Genomic DNA, 16,944 nt, shown 5'->3' on the forward strand with positions numbered 1-16,944 from the left:
CTCACTGTCTGTCTGGACCTGTTAAGCCTCTCTGCGTACTGTTCCCATGAGCCCTGAGATGCTGCGTGCCGCCTCACTCTGTGCCACCGCCTCAGGGGTCCCCAGCGTCCCAAACACACGCTCTCTGCCTGCTCCTCAGCCCCGTCGTGAGCGTGTCGAACTGAGCCCTCGTCCGGCCCGGGCTTCACTACTACACCAAATCCCCCTCCACTGTTTTACCATAAAAGGCAGCAGATGGAAACCAGGAGAAGCGGCTCTCTTGCTTAAAATCCTTCTAAGAAAATTCTTTGACTTGCACAGTCAGTCCTTCACTCCCCCCTCCTCTGCTTCCTGTTTGTCTTGCCCTTTTCTGCTGTCTCACTTCTTCAGGCTTTCTCCCTTTCTTCATCCAACTGGCAAGCCATCTCAATTCTTTCCATTAGTTCCTTCTACGTCTTTTCACACTATCAAAATAGCATACTGCAGGTTATTCTGACCATATTTTCTTGTGAAAATAGGTTGGCCATGACCATGACTGGTCAAGACATTCTTTGAATTAATCGTCTGTTAAATACTACAATGTTTTTTTTTTTCCTAAGCACTTTTGCTTCATTCATACTGAACTAGACAAAGTCTAGCCTTGGTTTGACACAGAACACATAAACAAAAATGTTTTGTAGTGTTTGGTCCAAGTTTGTTGAAATGCTTTATCAATCAGTCAATCTGTGATTGCTGTAGACCAGTGATTTTCCAAGACTGTGAGAACCTGGTTTTTCAAAGGAAAAACTGAAGGCTTTTCTTACAATTTAGTTGTTTTGCCTTACTGTAATGTTTGTTTTGTCTTATTTTAAATCAGTTTAAGTCATCTTGAGGCCCTATGGTTGAGAACCACTTCTGTTAGCCTCCAAATCCAGTGCTGTTTTTGGAAATGTAAAGTAATTACAATTTTGCCTTAAGCCTGGTTCAGACTACACATTTTTGTCAGTTACAACAGTCACTGTGTCAAGCCTGGTTCAGACTACACAATCTGCTAGTCGTAGGGTGTTGTGGGAATTTGTGTACGACAACCGATGCCATGTCTGCAATGTTTCATCACGCCAACACAGAAAGAGTAGTTTCATCACATATGTGACACTGGCCAATAGGAGCACAGAAACGCCTTCATACATGCTTTTAAACATGCCAAAAAGATAAAGAGACAATAGTATCGATCCTGCTAGGTGGAATTTTACAATACAGGAAATGTTTGTGGATCTGTGGCAACAATACTCCTGCATTTATGATGAGGGACTACCGCAACAGAGTAAAAATGGATCAAATAAAAACGTTTTTCCTCAGTTCTCTTTGAAAGTCCATATTGTCCTCTTCATGCCATCCAGATTTGTGCCCATTGTCAGGTTTTCTTTCTTATTTCTGCTTTTCTGACAACAAGACGACAAGAGCACAACATGTTGTTTGCTAGCTATTGTTCAGTTCAGTTCGATGTATCGATGAGAGCATGGACTTTGTTAATGACGGCATGCGATAAATGGTCAGGTAGCATTGTGTAGTCTGACATGTTTTTTGTTCACAACACGACAAGATTTTAGGAGTCAAAATCACATAACCTGACACAGCCTTGCTGAAAAAAACAGCTAATAACAGCCTAGGCTGGTTGGCTGGTTTTAGCTGGTCAACCAGCCTGGTTTTAGAGGGGTTTTGGCCACTTTCCCAGGCTGGTCAAGCTGGTCAGGCTGGGAAACCACCAGCTAAAAGCAGCTTCTTCCAGCTTAAACCAGCTAGCCTAGGCTGGTTTTAGCTGTTTTTTTCAGCAGGGAGTGACTGACGTAACCAACAAAAAAAATCATGTACTCTGAACTGGGCTTCAGATTATGAGATTTTTGACTCCTAAAATCATGTCAGACCTCAAGTTCATCGCTTGCAGTTTTTAACAACATGCGTGCTGTCATTAATAGCCCGGGCCTAGATAGAATAAGTTGCCATGATCATAAACAAACAATGGCTAGTAAACAGCATCTTGACTTCAGAAAGAAAACCTGACAGTGGATTGCAGTATGGACTGTCAAAGAGAACTGAGGTAAAATCGTTTTAATTTGACCTTTTTATACTCTGTCGCAGTAATCACAAACATTCCTCCATTGTAAAATTCCATCTAGCAGGACAGATACCATTGTCTCTCTTTCGTTTCGACTTGTTTGAAAGCATGTGCGAAGGCACTTCTGTGCTCCTATTGGCCAGTGTCTCAGATGTGATGGAACTCAACGGGAAAAAAAATTAAACATGCTAGTCTTTCTGTGGTGACGTGGTGAAGCGTCACGGTGGTGGCATCGGATGTTGTCTACTATGACACACTACGAGATGAAACGATTGAATCTTGTGTCCCGAAGTCTATTGTCGTTTACGAATCCCCACAAAACCCTATGTCAAGCAAATCATGCCAAGATAGGGCTTAATTTAGTTTAGTCTGCACCGGGCATTAGATGTATCTAAAACGTAGGAAGCAACTCACAGCCCAGGTGAAAAACAAGTGCACTTCCATAATTTAGCCTACTTAAAGGAGTAGTTCACTTTCAGAACAAAAATGTACAGATAATGTACTCACCCCCTTGTCATCCAAGATGTTCATGTCTTTTCTTTCTTAAGTCGTAAAGAAATGCTGTTTTTTGAGGAAAACATTTCAGGATTTCTCTCCATATAATGGACTTCTATGGTGCCCCCAAGTTTGAACGTTCAAAATGCAGTTTAAATGCAGCTTCAAAGGGCTCTAAATGATCCCAGCCGAGGAAGAAGGGTCTTATCTAGCGAAACAATCGGTTATTTTCTAAAAACATTTACAATTGATATACTTTTTAATCTACACACAGAGTACACACAGAGACAAGACGAGCATTTGAGGTTAAAAAGTATATAAATTGTATTTTTTTTTTTTAGAAAATAACTGATCGTTTTGCCAGATAATACCCTTCTTTCCTTGGCTGTGATTAGAGCCATTTGAAGCTGTATTTTGAAAGTTCAAAGCTTCATGGAATCGTATAGAGATGGACTTAGTAGGCAGGAAAGGGCACAATGTTTTGACAAAACTAAAGTTAATAGGTGGTAAAGATACATACGAGCAGTATTAATTAAGATATTACGTATTATATTAGCCTAATATTTTACCTACCTGACCAGAAATGATAATAACAAACACAAATGTTGTTGCCCTGAAAATCCTGGTTCAGTTTGGCCAACCAAAAACGATAGATTTTTGCACTCTTCTCTTTGATTTGTTACAACTTTTGGAAGTCTATAGTACTTTTAGGTTACTCTATAGGTGCGACCGATTAGTACAGCCCAAGACATGACAAAAATTGACAATTTTTAGCAGCAATAATCGGAAAAATATGCAAGTTTCATTCGGTTCAGTGGTACTGTTTACATTCTGTGCCGCTAATATGGCCGATTGATGACGCATTGTGAAAACACATACTAAAAACTATTCTATTCTTTAGTACTTCTTAAGATAATCTCTGATAATCTCTATATCTCTGAATTAAAAAAAAAAAAAATTTAATAACCACTTGAATCTTTCACACACTATTAAGTACAAAATTAGAGCACTTTAAGTCAATTATGGAAGTGCACTTTTTTGCCTGGGAACCTAAAGGATATACACTTGAGAGTGTAAAATGCGATAAAAAGATTTGTTATTTGTTTGTAATTTGGAATGTCATAAACTCATTAATGTGCAATGCCATTAAAGCAAACTAAAGAACACTATTAAAAAAACATTCATAAAATATCATGCAGTAAATCTAAATATTTATACTTGGGTTCATCTATGGCATTTCATTCTTCTGTTTTCTCTTAGGTTGTGAAAGGAAATCTTGTTATTCTAATCTTATGTGTCTTTATTGCCCTTATTAAAACAGTCTCCAATCTTCAATCCAGTAAATCCTCACTATGATTGCCTGCAAAATTTGAGGTTTGCTGGTAGCTGTGCGAAAATCCAGTTGAAGAATTAAAATGTATGTTAAATCTTAAATGTCAAAGACAACCTGTATGTCAATCGAATCATTTCCAGTTTGAAAACCCTCTTTTAAGCTACTACGCTTTTGTTTTTGAAATTTTGTCATCAGCACACTTGATCTAAACTGATCTCATCTAACAAGATCTCTCTTGGGCATGATTTGGTATCTCCCTAATCTCTCTTTTTATAATCCTCAGCTGCGTTTGGAGACATTTGCGAGTGTCCTCACACAAACATATCACACAATGCTAATTAAAAGTACTGCAGGGGTCTGAAGGATAAACGGAAAGCTTTTAGTCGACACTAAAAAGGGAAGCCAGACAGGTGGATGGAAGACTAACCCTCCTGAGATTAAGACCTTGTGTTCGCGCCCCACACACAACCTTCACGCCCCCATTCCTGCTCCAGCACTATCCATATCCATGGAGAGAGTGAGACAAGAGTCTGACCACCCATCATGACTCTATAAATGCCCACTGTGCCTTTTATCTTCACCATAAATGTTTTAAGAGAGACTTATAGCTGTCAAAGACCTTAGGGTGTCATATACAATGGCTATGGCAACCTGTTAACACAATACCAAGCCACTGTGAGACAAATTCTTTACTGTTGCAAAAGTTTGTTAGTAGATTAAAATATTTGGGGTAAAGATTTTTTTGTAAATCCTGATTTCAATTAAATACAAATTGCAGAAATTACAGTAGCAAATGTGAAAGTATTTAAAACAAATGTTGCATTTTAAAAATAATTGCATTACTTTATTTCAGAGAGAACAAATGGACATTTTGGTCTAGAGGAGTGACATATTCACCTAAAAGCTATACGCCACTATGCAAAATGACAGAAGAACAACCCTAAAGTAGCAGATGTAATTACAGAGGACACATAATTGCACAAATTTGAGTAATTCTGACAGAGAACACAGGTTTAGTGATGGAAGGTATTCGTATCATTGTTTAGGACTAGGAATTTGTGTTAGTAATCTACCTGTAAAGACACAAGCACCTGTGGTTCTTACCTCAGGAGAAGAGCTGTCTGTCTGTGTGAAGAGTCTGGCCAGACTGAGCGTGGAGAGGCTCTCGGCTGGGGTTGTATGTTCTTCTGATTAAATTACTCCACCTATGGGGTGACTAATTGGAGTGGTAGGGTTTGGGCAGGCTTTTTCTATCAAGATGAGCTATAAATACAACACAGCAATACCAAAAGCACCAGCACACAAGATAAAGCCCATCTGCGTGTGTAGTCACACACACACACACACACATACATTCCCGCTTTACTCTTCAGTCCTGTGTCCTTTTAAGGCCTCATTTAGTTTTGTGATGATTAAAAATGCATTTTATGCTGAAATAAATCTAACAAGATTTTCATCTATTTCAACAATTAAAAAAAGGATGACATTGTCTTATAAATATTAATTCCTGAAACATGCTTGAAAAGCAAAATTGTTTGTTGCTATTAAGACTTATTTTCAGAGAATCTATCTTGAATGAATTACTTCATAGTCAATTGTTCTTGTTTAATTGTAAACTGCACAATATTTTGTTTAGCTTAAAACAAGAAAAATATTTTTTAGATGTGGTTATCATCTGATTGTCATCTACAGGTGTAAATCTGCCAATTTTTCATTTTTATCTACAATTGAGGTAAATGGCCCTATTCAAAAGTTTACATCCCCATCTTAATACTGTTTTGCTACCTGAATGATCCACAGATGTTTTTTTTTTGTTTGTTTGTTTTTGTTTTTTGGTGATAATTCCAGCATTTTCCAGCATTTTTGTGTATTTGAACCCTTTCAAACAATGACTGTATGATTTTGAGATCCATCTTTTCACACTGAGGACAACTGAGGGACTCATATGCAACTATTACAGAAGGTTCAAACACTCAAAACATGTGTCTTCTGTCGCTTCTGAAGGATAGTACTAAATGAAAATAATATTTCTATTTAGGAAAAATAAGAAAAATGTATACATCTTCATTCTGTTCAAAAGTTTACACCCCTGGCTCTTAATGCATTGTTTTTCCTTCTGGAGCATGGTTCAGTGTTTGAACCTTCTGTAATAGTTGCATATGAGTCCCTCAGTTGTCCTCAGTGTGAAAAGATGGATCTCAAAATCATACAGTCATTGTTGAAAAGGGTTTAAATACACAAAAATGCTGAAAAACCAAAGAATTATTGGGACCTAAGGGATTTTTCAGAAGAATAGCGAGCAGTTTAACTCTTCAGGACAAACAAGGTACTCATAAAGAACAACTCTCATTAAACAAACAAAGAAAAAAGAAAAAAAAAACATCTGTGGATCATTCAGGTAACAACACAGTATTAAGAATCAAGGGGATGTAAACTTTTGAACAGGGTCATTTTTATAAATTCAACTATTATTTTGTCTTGTGGACTATATGTAAACATCTTTTATGTGAAATATCTTATTCAGGTCAGTAATGTAAGACTGTATGTAAGACTTACTGTTTCATAGTAATAACTCTTGTCTTTATCATCTGCGACTTATTCCCTCGCTTCATTTCTGCCCCTCAAGCGTTTGCGAGAGAGAAGCAAGCCAGAGAAAACAAACAACTTGGAAAATGTTTACAGATCTCCTCTCTTGCACTGGCCATTTTTCACTATTGTTACTGAAACCATTTTTATGTGACAAAACACATTTTTATGTGACTTTAGTTATGAATCTTTAATTCAGATTAAAATCTGAATTAAACACATGTTTAAAGTCTATCTAAAAGTACTCACAGAGATTATTTTAAATACATTTTCCTTGCAAATGGTCTTATGCAAGCAATTTGTGATACTGACTGTTTAAACTAATTTGTACACTAATGTTTTTGCTTATAATGAAGCACACGGTGCTCTTTGGGACATTTTCAAATCATATTAGGACATAATGGATCATGTGGCTTGAGCGCACGTGACAATAAGAAAAAGGGATATACTAAGAAATGCTAAAATCCATGTCAATTTATAACTCATTTTATCACTTAAATTGTATGCTGATAATATAAAGTACAGTGAAAAAAACTGCATTAAATTAGAAAAGAATGCAAAATGGACTTTCACTAGGAGTCTCAGACTTTAGGATACAACTGCACGTATACAGTATATAAGCATATGGACACAAAAGTCAACCTTAAAGGCATAGCTCATCCAGAAATGAAAATTCTATCATCATTTACTCACCCTCATGTCTTATGACTTACTTCTGCACAAAATAAAATATTTTGAATATATTTTACAGAACATCATTTGTTTGCAGATTCCACTAGACATTACCTTTTAAGTGTGTGTGTGTGTGTGTGTGTGTGTGTGTGTGTGTGTGTGTGTGTGTGTGTGTGTGTGTGTGTGTGTGTGTGTGTGTGTGTGTTTTAAGGGTTTTTGACCATTTTAACAATATCCTTATTACCTTTCTGGGCCTTGAATGTGCTAGTTGCATTGCTGTCTATGCATGGTCAAAAAGCTCTCGGATTTCATCAGAAATATCTTAATTTGTGTTCTGAAGATGAAAGGTCTTACGGGTTTGGAACGACATGAGGATGAGTAATTAATGACAGAATTTTCATTTTAATACCATACACTTTGACACTAAATCTTACCCATAGTCCCTTTCCATCTCTCTGTCACTTTAGGGGATTGTGTTGAGGATGTTTTCCATGCATCCTGATAACAGACCCTCTGTTTGGTTTCTGAGAGTCTTGTGGAGCTATTTTCTGCACCTTTCCATCTCTCACTCTTCACCTCTCTTCTTTCTAATCACACACCCCCACCTCCTTCCCCCGTCCCCTTTATCTTTCTCTCTCAGTTATGGAGTAATCCTGATCCATGGAAGTTTGGACCCTTCCAGATCTGCTACTGTACGCAATTTCAGACATCTATGTGCTTCTGTTTCATCACACAACCCTGTTGGGTTGATTTATTAGCTGTGATATTTAATACTGATAAAATCAGTTGGGGATTCCCTCTGTCGTAGAAAGAAAGTGATTATGGATGATATTCAATAGGATGCAAGTGTGGAGTTTGGGAAGTCATCTCATCATCACAGCAACAGATGGACTAATGACGGCAAACACCCAACACATCTGTCATCTCAAAGCTTAAGCCATTACCAGCCATCCAGCTTGTGTTTCATATGCAGAGTGGATATATTCACTGCAATCAATGTGTGTTGCTACCACTGGCATCATTGAGACTCAAAACTACATCAGATGTGTTCAGATCATGAAAAAGAAGTGTGCTTGAAAGGTTAGTTCACCCAAAAATGTTGAAAAAATATCTGTCATTAATTACTGACCCTAATGTCATTCCAAAACTGTGAGACCTTCGTTCAACTTCAGAACACAAATTAGGATATTTTTGATGACATACAAAAGCGTTTTGACCCTGCATAGACAGCAACGCAACTGACACGTTCAAGACCCAGAAAGGTAGTGAGAACATTGTTAAAACAGTCCATGTGACATCAGTGGATCAACTGTAATTTTATGAAGATATAAGAATACTTTTTGTGAGTAAAGAACTCAGAAATATTGACTTTATTCAACAATTTATTCTCCTCCACACAAGTCTTCAATGTGTCATGAACGTGCATCAAAAACTGACACTGAAGAGAAGAAATTGTTGAATAAAGTCATTATTTTTGCTTTCTTTGCACACAAAAAGTATTCTTATATTTATAAGGATTCATAACATTAGGGTTGAACGACTGATGTCACATGGACTATTTTAACAATGTTCTTACTATATTCCTGGGCCTTGAATATAGCAGTTAAGTTGCTGTAGTGTCAGAAAGCTCTTGGATTTCATCAAAAATATATTTATTTGTGTTTCAAAGATGAACGAAGATCTCATGGGTTTGGAATGACATGACATAAGGACAATTTTTTGGTGAACTATCCCTTTAATTGTGTTGAATGGGTGGTTACAGTTTAACTTCTAAACTTAAGAGTTCAATTTTACAAAACTTTATGAGCCGATTTGATTGAAAATTGCAGTATTCTCACGAAGTGAATGTTATGGAGCATTCTAGAGTTGAGCTGGAGCAAATCAGACTAAATTAGATAAATAATTTTAAGGAAGATGTCATCTGAGGAGAGACTGTAAAGTAACCAGATCACACTGAACTGTTTGGAAAAGCAGGAAATTTAAGTCAGATGTTTGTCCTTAATATGGCCCTTCACTGAGTTGTTTCATAGACTCAGTGGGAGAGTGAGTCCTGTGTTTGTCTGATTTAATTTATTTTCCCATTACCCTTCCCTATATTCTTCCCATGTTAAAACTTCCTCAGAAGAAAAAAAGGAGTGTTTTACAGACAAATCGAGTTTTATCCTGAAGAATCAATGGTATGAAAACACTACCACCTTGTTCTTGCAGAGCTGAGACTTTGCAGGTTGCATTTCATACGTTGTTTAATATTTTTCATATACAGTCAAACCAAAAATCAGGCACCAGCTATAATTTTGATATGTTCTTACTAGTGGGTGCAGGACACTATAGTTCATTTATGCAACTGAGGATAAATACAGTAAACTGTGACATATTATACCCAAAAATTCTTCATACAGTGGACTACCAGTAAAACTGATCAAAATTTGGTACCAAAAATTTGATTTGACACTTTGACCTGTGTTTTATTACATACCTTCCTATCAGAGTTATCTGACATTATCAAGATGAATTTGTTCTGACACAGTTTAAAGGGATGATTCGGAGTAGAATTGACTTCATGTAGAATTGACTAAATACCCCATCCGAAGTTTTTTTTACCTTAGTCGAACATTTATGGGAGATATTAGAGTTTTTCAAATTGCATGTAACAGCAGTGAATGGTACATGTGATGTATCTCGTAAATTGCACCACTAAACGTGCAAGTAATCTTACCAAACTTGTACAGTAGTGTAAATAGGTTATGTACTCACAAAACGCTGCATCAGAACATTTGTAAGTCCACCATGAGTGTTTTAAAAACACGTTTTAGCCGATCCATACTAGTCTCAAAAACTACAAATGGCGACACGTCGACGTCACTTCCCTGGTTTGAAAAAAGCACGTAAAAGTCCTCCTACTACATCTGTGTGCATGTCAACTTGTAGGAGGACTTTTACGTGTTTTTTTCAAACCAGGGAAGTGACGTCACCTAGTAGTTTCTGAGACTAGTAGTTCTCGGGTAAAACGTGTTTTTAAAACACTCATGGTGGACTTACAAATGTTCTGATGCAGCGTTTTGTGAGTACATAACCTATTTACACTACTGTACAAGTTTGGTAAGATTACTTGCACGTTTAGTGGTGCAATTTACGAGATACATCACATGTACCATTCACTCCTGTAACAAGCAATTCGAAAAACTCTAATATCTCCATAAATGTTCGACTAAGGTAAAAAAAAACTTTGGATGGGGTATTTACATGGGCTTCGGAGTGCATAGCAATGAAGTCAATTCTACTCCGAACCATCCCTTTAACTCTTGAGCACTTGTCATATTTTATTACCATTTTCTAAACTATAGCAAATAAACTGTGATAATGTGAGCAATTTAAAGGTATCTGATTAAATTTTGGTTTGACTGTAATTCATTTGTGATTATCAAGATTAATTTGTTCGGACACAGTTTAACTGAGTTCTTGTCATATTTTATCATCATTTTCTAAATTATAGTGAATAAACTGTGATTATGTGAGAAATGTTGAAGGTGTCTGAATACATTTCATAGCGCTACTATGAAGTTAACCAAAAATGGATAGATCTAAATATTATAAGTCACTTAATTAACCTAAATACATTCATTTTTACCAACAAAACCTATTTTTATTGATTAGAAATAGCAAACATAAAAGTGTTCACGCAGTTAAGTTAAAAAAGAGTGTATTTGAGATTGTATTATTACCAGGTGCAGGAAAATCAAACTGGGTTGTTGTTTCTATTCCTAATCATCTCATCCAAAGACTTTCCGACCTCCGACCTCAATCTTTCCGACCTCCATAAATCTAGCATACCCGAGCCACTGGATCAACAGGCCATGCTGTAATGACGTCTCTTTCCATTAGGCAAACCCCTTCTACGTTTCAGTCCCAACAAACACATTTTCATATAAACCTCCTCTGGATAACAAGAGATCAACGACCCTTTCCAATGAGTCTCCTCAGAACGGCCCCCACTCATCTCCCAATCTTGCCTCCAGCACTGATGAGTCTATTTATAGTGTCTCATTCCATGACAGGGTTAAGAGGGGCTTACCATCCTGGAGGTAACATTACAAAAGACTGCTCTTCTCCTCAGCATGCCGGCACAAACAGACTTAAGCAAACAAAATCATGCAAGTTAGACAGCTACACCTACTCAGAGTTTATCATGAAGCTGTTGCTCAATAGAACCTTAAACCCAACATGTTTGTATTGAAGCATATCCTTTGTCAATCAATGTGTAAATACAATACAAATTAAGCACGGCTGTGCTGTGTACACAGCTGACAAGGCTGCTTTAAGTGAAGAAACTAAAAAATATGTTACATCGTGGAATTAATCAGTTGAATGAATGATGGCAGTGGATGCTTCTCAATCAGTAAGGCTGCATATCTCAGCTGCCATGTTGAAGGATGTCTCAATTTGAAGATCCTTAGTTGGCATCTGAAGATGAAGATCCTTCATTTTGTATCATTATTTCACCTGTTTTTAAGGTTGCATCAGGTTCCAGTTCATGAAAAAATAATTACTTGAAAATGAATGGCCAGACTGTCTCATTCTAGCTTACTAGACTGTCTCATTTAATGCTGAGAGCCTTAAAGCTTCAGAAAGACTAGGCTGGGAAGGATGAATCCACACTAGTGTGTGTCCTTCTGTTTCAGAAGAACTCAGTCACTTGTTTCTTTCCTATAAATGAATAAGTGTTTTGCATGAATCAGTTGCATAAATGATTCAATTATTCATTCATAAAGACAGTCACTTATTGCCACCTACTGGCATAGCGATGTAACTCAGAAAGAGTCATTGCACACCCACACCAGTAAAGCTGCATTTAGTCTGCTTTTTAGTTTTGTTTTTCTATATTCTTACTGCATAGTTCTCCAGTGTATTAACATTGTGTTGCCATTATACCAGAGATGTATACTGCCCTCCAAAGGCAAAGCGCAGTAACTACACATTTGGTCAAAATTGAGTAAAGGCTTAAAATGGACTTTGTGACAACTGTTTTGTCTTGTGGCAAAGTCTCCTGGATCAGTTTTGTCCCGTTTCAGAGAAACGTTCAGAGAAACAAAAGGGTCAACATGTTTGACCAGCTGTTGTAAAAACTTTAAAGGCATTTTTCTCAATTTCAGTGTTCATGTAGTTACTGCACTTTGCCTTTGGAGGGCAGTATAGTAGAGAAGCAATACTTTGTTACTGTACATAAATACATTTTTTATCAATTTTTATTTGAAGTATTTATATATTTCAAGTTTTTTTTTACTTTTAGCACTTTTTTACTGCAATTGGTAATTTTACTACAATAATGCATATCCTTGCGTCTTGCATCACACAGTAGGCCTACTTTGCAAATTAATCTTTTGATCAATTTGGTTGCTTTGAAACCAGTTTGCGAAGAGGTCTAAAGTAATCACTTTACATCACGTTTTCATCACAAACTCTTACGAAAACTTACAGAGGGACAACCAGGGGCGGAGTGGGGCACTAAAATCCACCGGGAAAATTCTGACCGCACCGGCTGTTTTTTAGCGGCAGGGACTGAGGGACTCGTCAGACTTGAAGGAAGGCTCAGTGCACCAAAATGTCAAGATATCAAGCCTTAATAAAAACCCAGTTCAGAGCATTCAGAACCTCACAGTGAGCAGAAGGTTCACCTTCCAACAGGACAATGACCCTAAGCACACAACAAGAGTGGCTTATAGACAACTCTGTGAATGTCCTTAAGTGGCCCAGCCAGAGCCTGGACTTGAACCCAATCAAACATTTCTGGAGACAATTAAAAATGTCTGGCAGACCCCATCCAAGCTGACAGAGCTTAGAAGGTGTGGAGCGAGGAGAAAAATGGCAAATAATTGCCAAATGTTGATGTGCAAATCTTTGTGCATCATACCCAGGAAGACTTGAGGCTGTAAAGGTGCTTCAGCTAAGTACTGAGTTGAGGGTATGAATACTTATGCAATGTACTTATTAGATTTTTTTTATACATTTATGAAGTTGTGACAATTCTATTTTGTGACAATTCTTTGTCATTATGGTGTAGATCGATGTGAAAAAAGTAATGTGAAAACAGTTATATATCATAACAAGGCAGCAACATAACAAAACGTAAAAAAAATAAAGGGATATGAACACTTTCACAAGGCACTGTATTACATACAACAAAGTAAAAAAACAAAACAAGGTATTTACATGGTGTTTTGGACGTGAATCAGAGGTAATCAAGGTACACGAATAGCAGTATCATGGTAAATGCACCACGGCGTTACCATCTGATAGCATCACTGTACTGCAGTACTGCCACAGTAGAGCAATTTTTGTGAGGGGTGTTAACCATTTTTTCTTTATAAGATAGTTGTTTTTATTTATTTATTTGTGTGATCTATAGTGTTACCTCTAGTGATATTATCATAACATAAATCATCATTAATACGGCAATAAATGCAAAGAAAATATATATTTATATTACCTTATATTTTAACAAACAAATATTAAATAATGGATATTTAAAATATACAGAATTGTATGTATGTAATTTGACATGATACTTTATAGTATATAAATGTACATGTGATACAATATGGTACTGTGTGTGTATAAATATATTTGAACACATATGTACTGTATATATATTTATGTATTTAGGGACATGTATGTGCAATATGTGTACATGTAGGAAAATACATAGCCAAATATTTGTATTTATAGTTTTTTTTTTTTTCAAAATGTTCTATAGCCTATGAGTAACTGTGCAAACAATAAAGGGAAATAAATTGCATGAATGTGTTTAGCTTTATAGAAACCCATGCATTAACTCATGAAAGAGAAATTAATTAACTGTGTGTTTCAATAAAGTTATTACATCTAAAAGTGTAGCGCAGTTTTGCCATCATTGCTATTTTTTATGTATATTATCAATATATAGCCATACATGTCTTATTTGATTTATTTTTGTTTGTTATATTTTGTTTTGTTGGGTATTACTATCCATTTCTCTTAATAATGATTTTCTACTTCCTCATGTAAATAAAGAATTGAATGATATTGATAATGTCAGTGTTGCTAAGTTTATGATTATATATGGACAGAGACACACCTTAGGCATCACTGCCAAATGTAATTTTTCTGGTAAAATGTTCTTTAATTATTAGTTTACAACACTTACAGCTTAGTATACAACACCAACATTTTGTAAGTACAGAATATAAAACAATACAGTCTGCTGTGCTGAACTATTCATAGTTTTTCAGCCCATGCGTTATTCTAAATTAAATTTGGAAGGTATGTTTTCTACAGAGGTGCTGTCCTTTATCAGCCTAATGTTATAAAAGCCTGACTCATATTTGATTTTATTCTGTTAATTGAATTTATTACATTTACCTAATACTGCTGCAGACAATGTAGCTCAAAAGGTTTCAAAAGGTTGCTTGTTTTCTAAGTTTGTCAGATGCAGTTCACTTTGCGTGACCCTGCAGATTCAGAAGCTCATGTTTCTGCACTTGGACATGGAGCCAAAACAGTAAAATCTAGAGTCTCTCAGCCATGCATTGTGTCCAGGCCTCTAAAGCCCTGTGGATATTTGTTGCACGGTTGTGCTGCCTGGTATCCTAGCAGAGATGGTTATTTTAGGGAGTGGGCTATAGGAGAAACTGCTTTCACTCCAGGCTCTCTGTAGTTCACATCACCCATGGAAACATCCAGGATGTTTTTACATCAAATGACCAATGACCCTGAGGTTATTTTAAGATTTAGCCAGAAGAGTTAGACATTAATTAGGAACAAATGGCCAGTTAGGATGCTGTCTTAAAAGGCTGCATATTTAAGTTTTGGAACAGAGCTGTCTTCTTTCCACCAGTCTCACCGGAGTGATTTGATCTTCTTTATTAATAGTGCAGAGGGTTAGTCTGTCTCTCTAGTGTTTATCTAGCAAATCTAGCACTGCTGAGGTGGAGACAGCTGGGACTGGGCATTCAAACACAAAGGCTCTCGAACCACGGACACGGATCCCCTCAAAATCCTGCCCTATGATTAGTGCCTGAGAATGGCAGGAGGAAAAGCCAACTGCTGCACATATCAAATGGGTTGATTGCTTTGGGAAGGTTACTTTGGAAATGTAATAGGTTACAGATTACAAGTTACTTGATTTAAAATGTAATAAGTAGTGTAACTTTTCAATTACTTTATAAAAGTAATGTAACTTATTACTTTGAATTACTTTTCGATTACTGTTCTAAATTTCAAATATTTTCAACTGTTATTCATTTTGAAACATTTAAACCAGGCAGAGTTAATCTTACAGTAGCACTCAACATTGATTATTGTCAGACTTTCAAAGTCCTTCATCACTTGAATTAAGTAAGGGATAATATACATCTTTATTTTGCGGTAACAACTGGCTACATTATCGACAACATTATCCCACTTATTACACAGCTGCTTCATAGAGTATTTAGATGTTTAGGTCAAAATTATTAGACACAAAATATTGATCTGAGTAGAAAAAGCTTCCATGAAGAAATCAGTTGCTAGCAAACGGCAAGTTCATTAGACATTTTAGGTATACAGTGCAGTCTTACCAGTTTTCTTACACAACATTTCAGCACATAAATAATTAAGGAAGTAGTACTAGTTTGTTAGTTATCTTATAATCCATTACAGTGTACAAAAAAAAAATGGCAGCAGCTGCGTTTGTATGAAACAAATTGACAGAATTAAGAAATTGTCCACATAATATTGAATTAAGCTTTAATAATTTATTAGCTAATCAAACACAAAGCTTCCGCCAAGAAAAATGATCAAGCATATAGCACTGACTGAAGTTGCCCTGAATGTAACATATTTATTATTATTATTATTATTATTATTATTATTATTATTATTAATTGAAAAAAACTGTTAGAGATGTCAAAAATAAATCTAAGAAGCTATTTTTACCAAAATAATTGTTAAGGACTTTATTGGCAATAACATACTTATAATTATATTATTAATATTATTAAAAAGTAATTCATCAATTTATGTTAAAAAACTGTTTGAGATTACTGTTAATATAAATGTAAGAAGCTGACTTTATAATGGTGATAAAACATTTGGGACTTCATTAGCACTTAAATCATATTATTATTATTATTATTATTATTATTATTATTATTATTATTATTATTATTATTATTATTATTATTATTATAAAAAATAATTAATACATTTATTTAAAAAAAAAACCTGTTACAGATGACCATTAATATAAATTTATAAAAAAGAACCTGGCTTTTGCAAAAAGTGTTATAATTGTGATAAAACTGATTTTTTAGGACTTCATTGCCACATAATTTATTATTACCATTATTATTATTGTTGTTGTTGTTGTTATTGTTATTATTATTATTATTATTTAAATAAATGTATCAATTTATTTAAGAAAATGTTAAAAACAACTGTGAATATAGAGTTAAAAAGCGTTTTGCAAAATCTTTTACAAAAGACTGTTTATAATAGTGATAAATCATTTTAAGTGCTTCATTGGCACTTCATTATTATTATTATTCATTTATTTAGTTATTTAGTTATTTAAAAAACTGTTGGAGATGTCAGCAAAAATGCATTTAAGAAGCTATCTTTCTCAAAATAATTGTTCTGTGAATATGTGCACTTTTGCTAAATACTTAATGTTGATAAAACATAGTTTTTTTTTAAAGAATTAATTGGGACTTCATTATAATTAGTAGTAGTAGTATTACAAAAATGAATTCATCAATTAAAAAAAACTGTG

General features: G+C 35.4%; 1 protein-coding gene across 2 annotated transcripts in view; it reads right to left on the reverse strand.

Moving 5' to 3' along the window:
* The window catches only part of fhl2a (four and a half LIM domains 2a), a 13,897-nt gene extending 8,769 nt beyond the window's left edge, over positions 1-5,128 (reverse strand). The window contains exon 1 of one of the 2 annotated variants that reach the window (XM_073845561.1): positions 5,007-5,128. The gene's annotated coding sequence lies outside the window, so the exon portion shown is untranslated. Of the gene's footprint in view, positions 1-5; positions 277-5,006 lie in introns of those variants that run through there. The other variant, XM_073845560.1, reaches the window with a different exon arrangement.
* Between the last annotated feature and the right edge of the window lie 11,816 nt (positions 5,129-16,944).

The sequence above is a fragment of the Garra rufa genome, chromosome 8 (genome assembly GCF_049309525.1).
Source record: "Garra rufa chromosome 8, GarRuf1.0, whole genome shotgun sequence".
Taxonomy (NCBI): domain Eukaryota; kingdom Metazoa; phylum Chordata; class Actinopteri; order Cypriniformes; family Cyprinidae; genus Garra; species Garra rufa.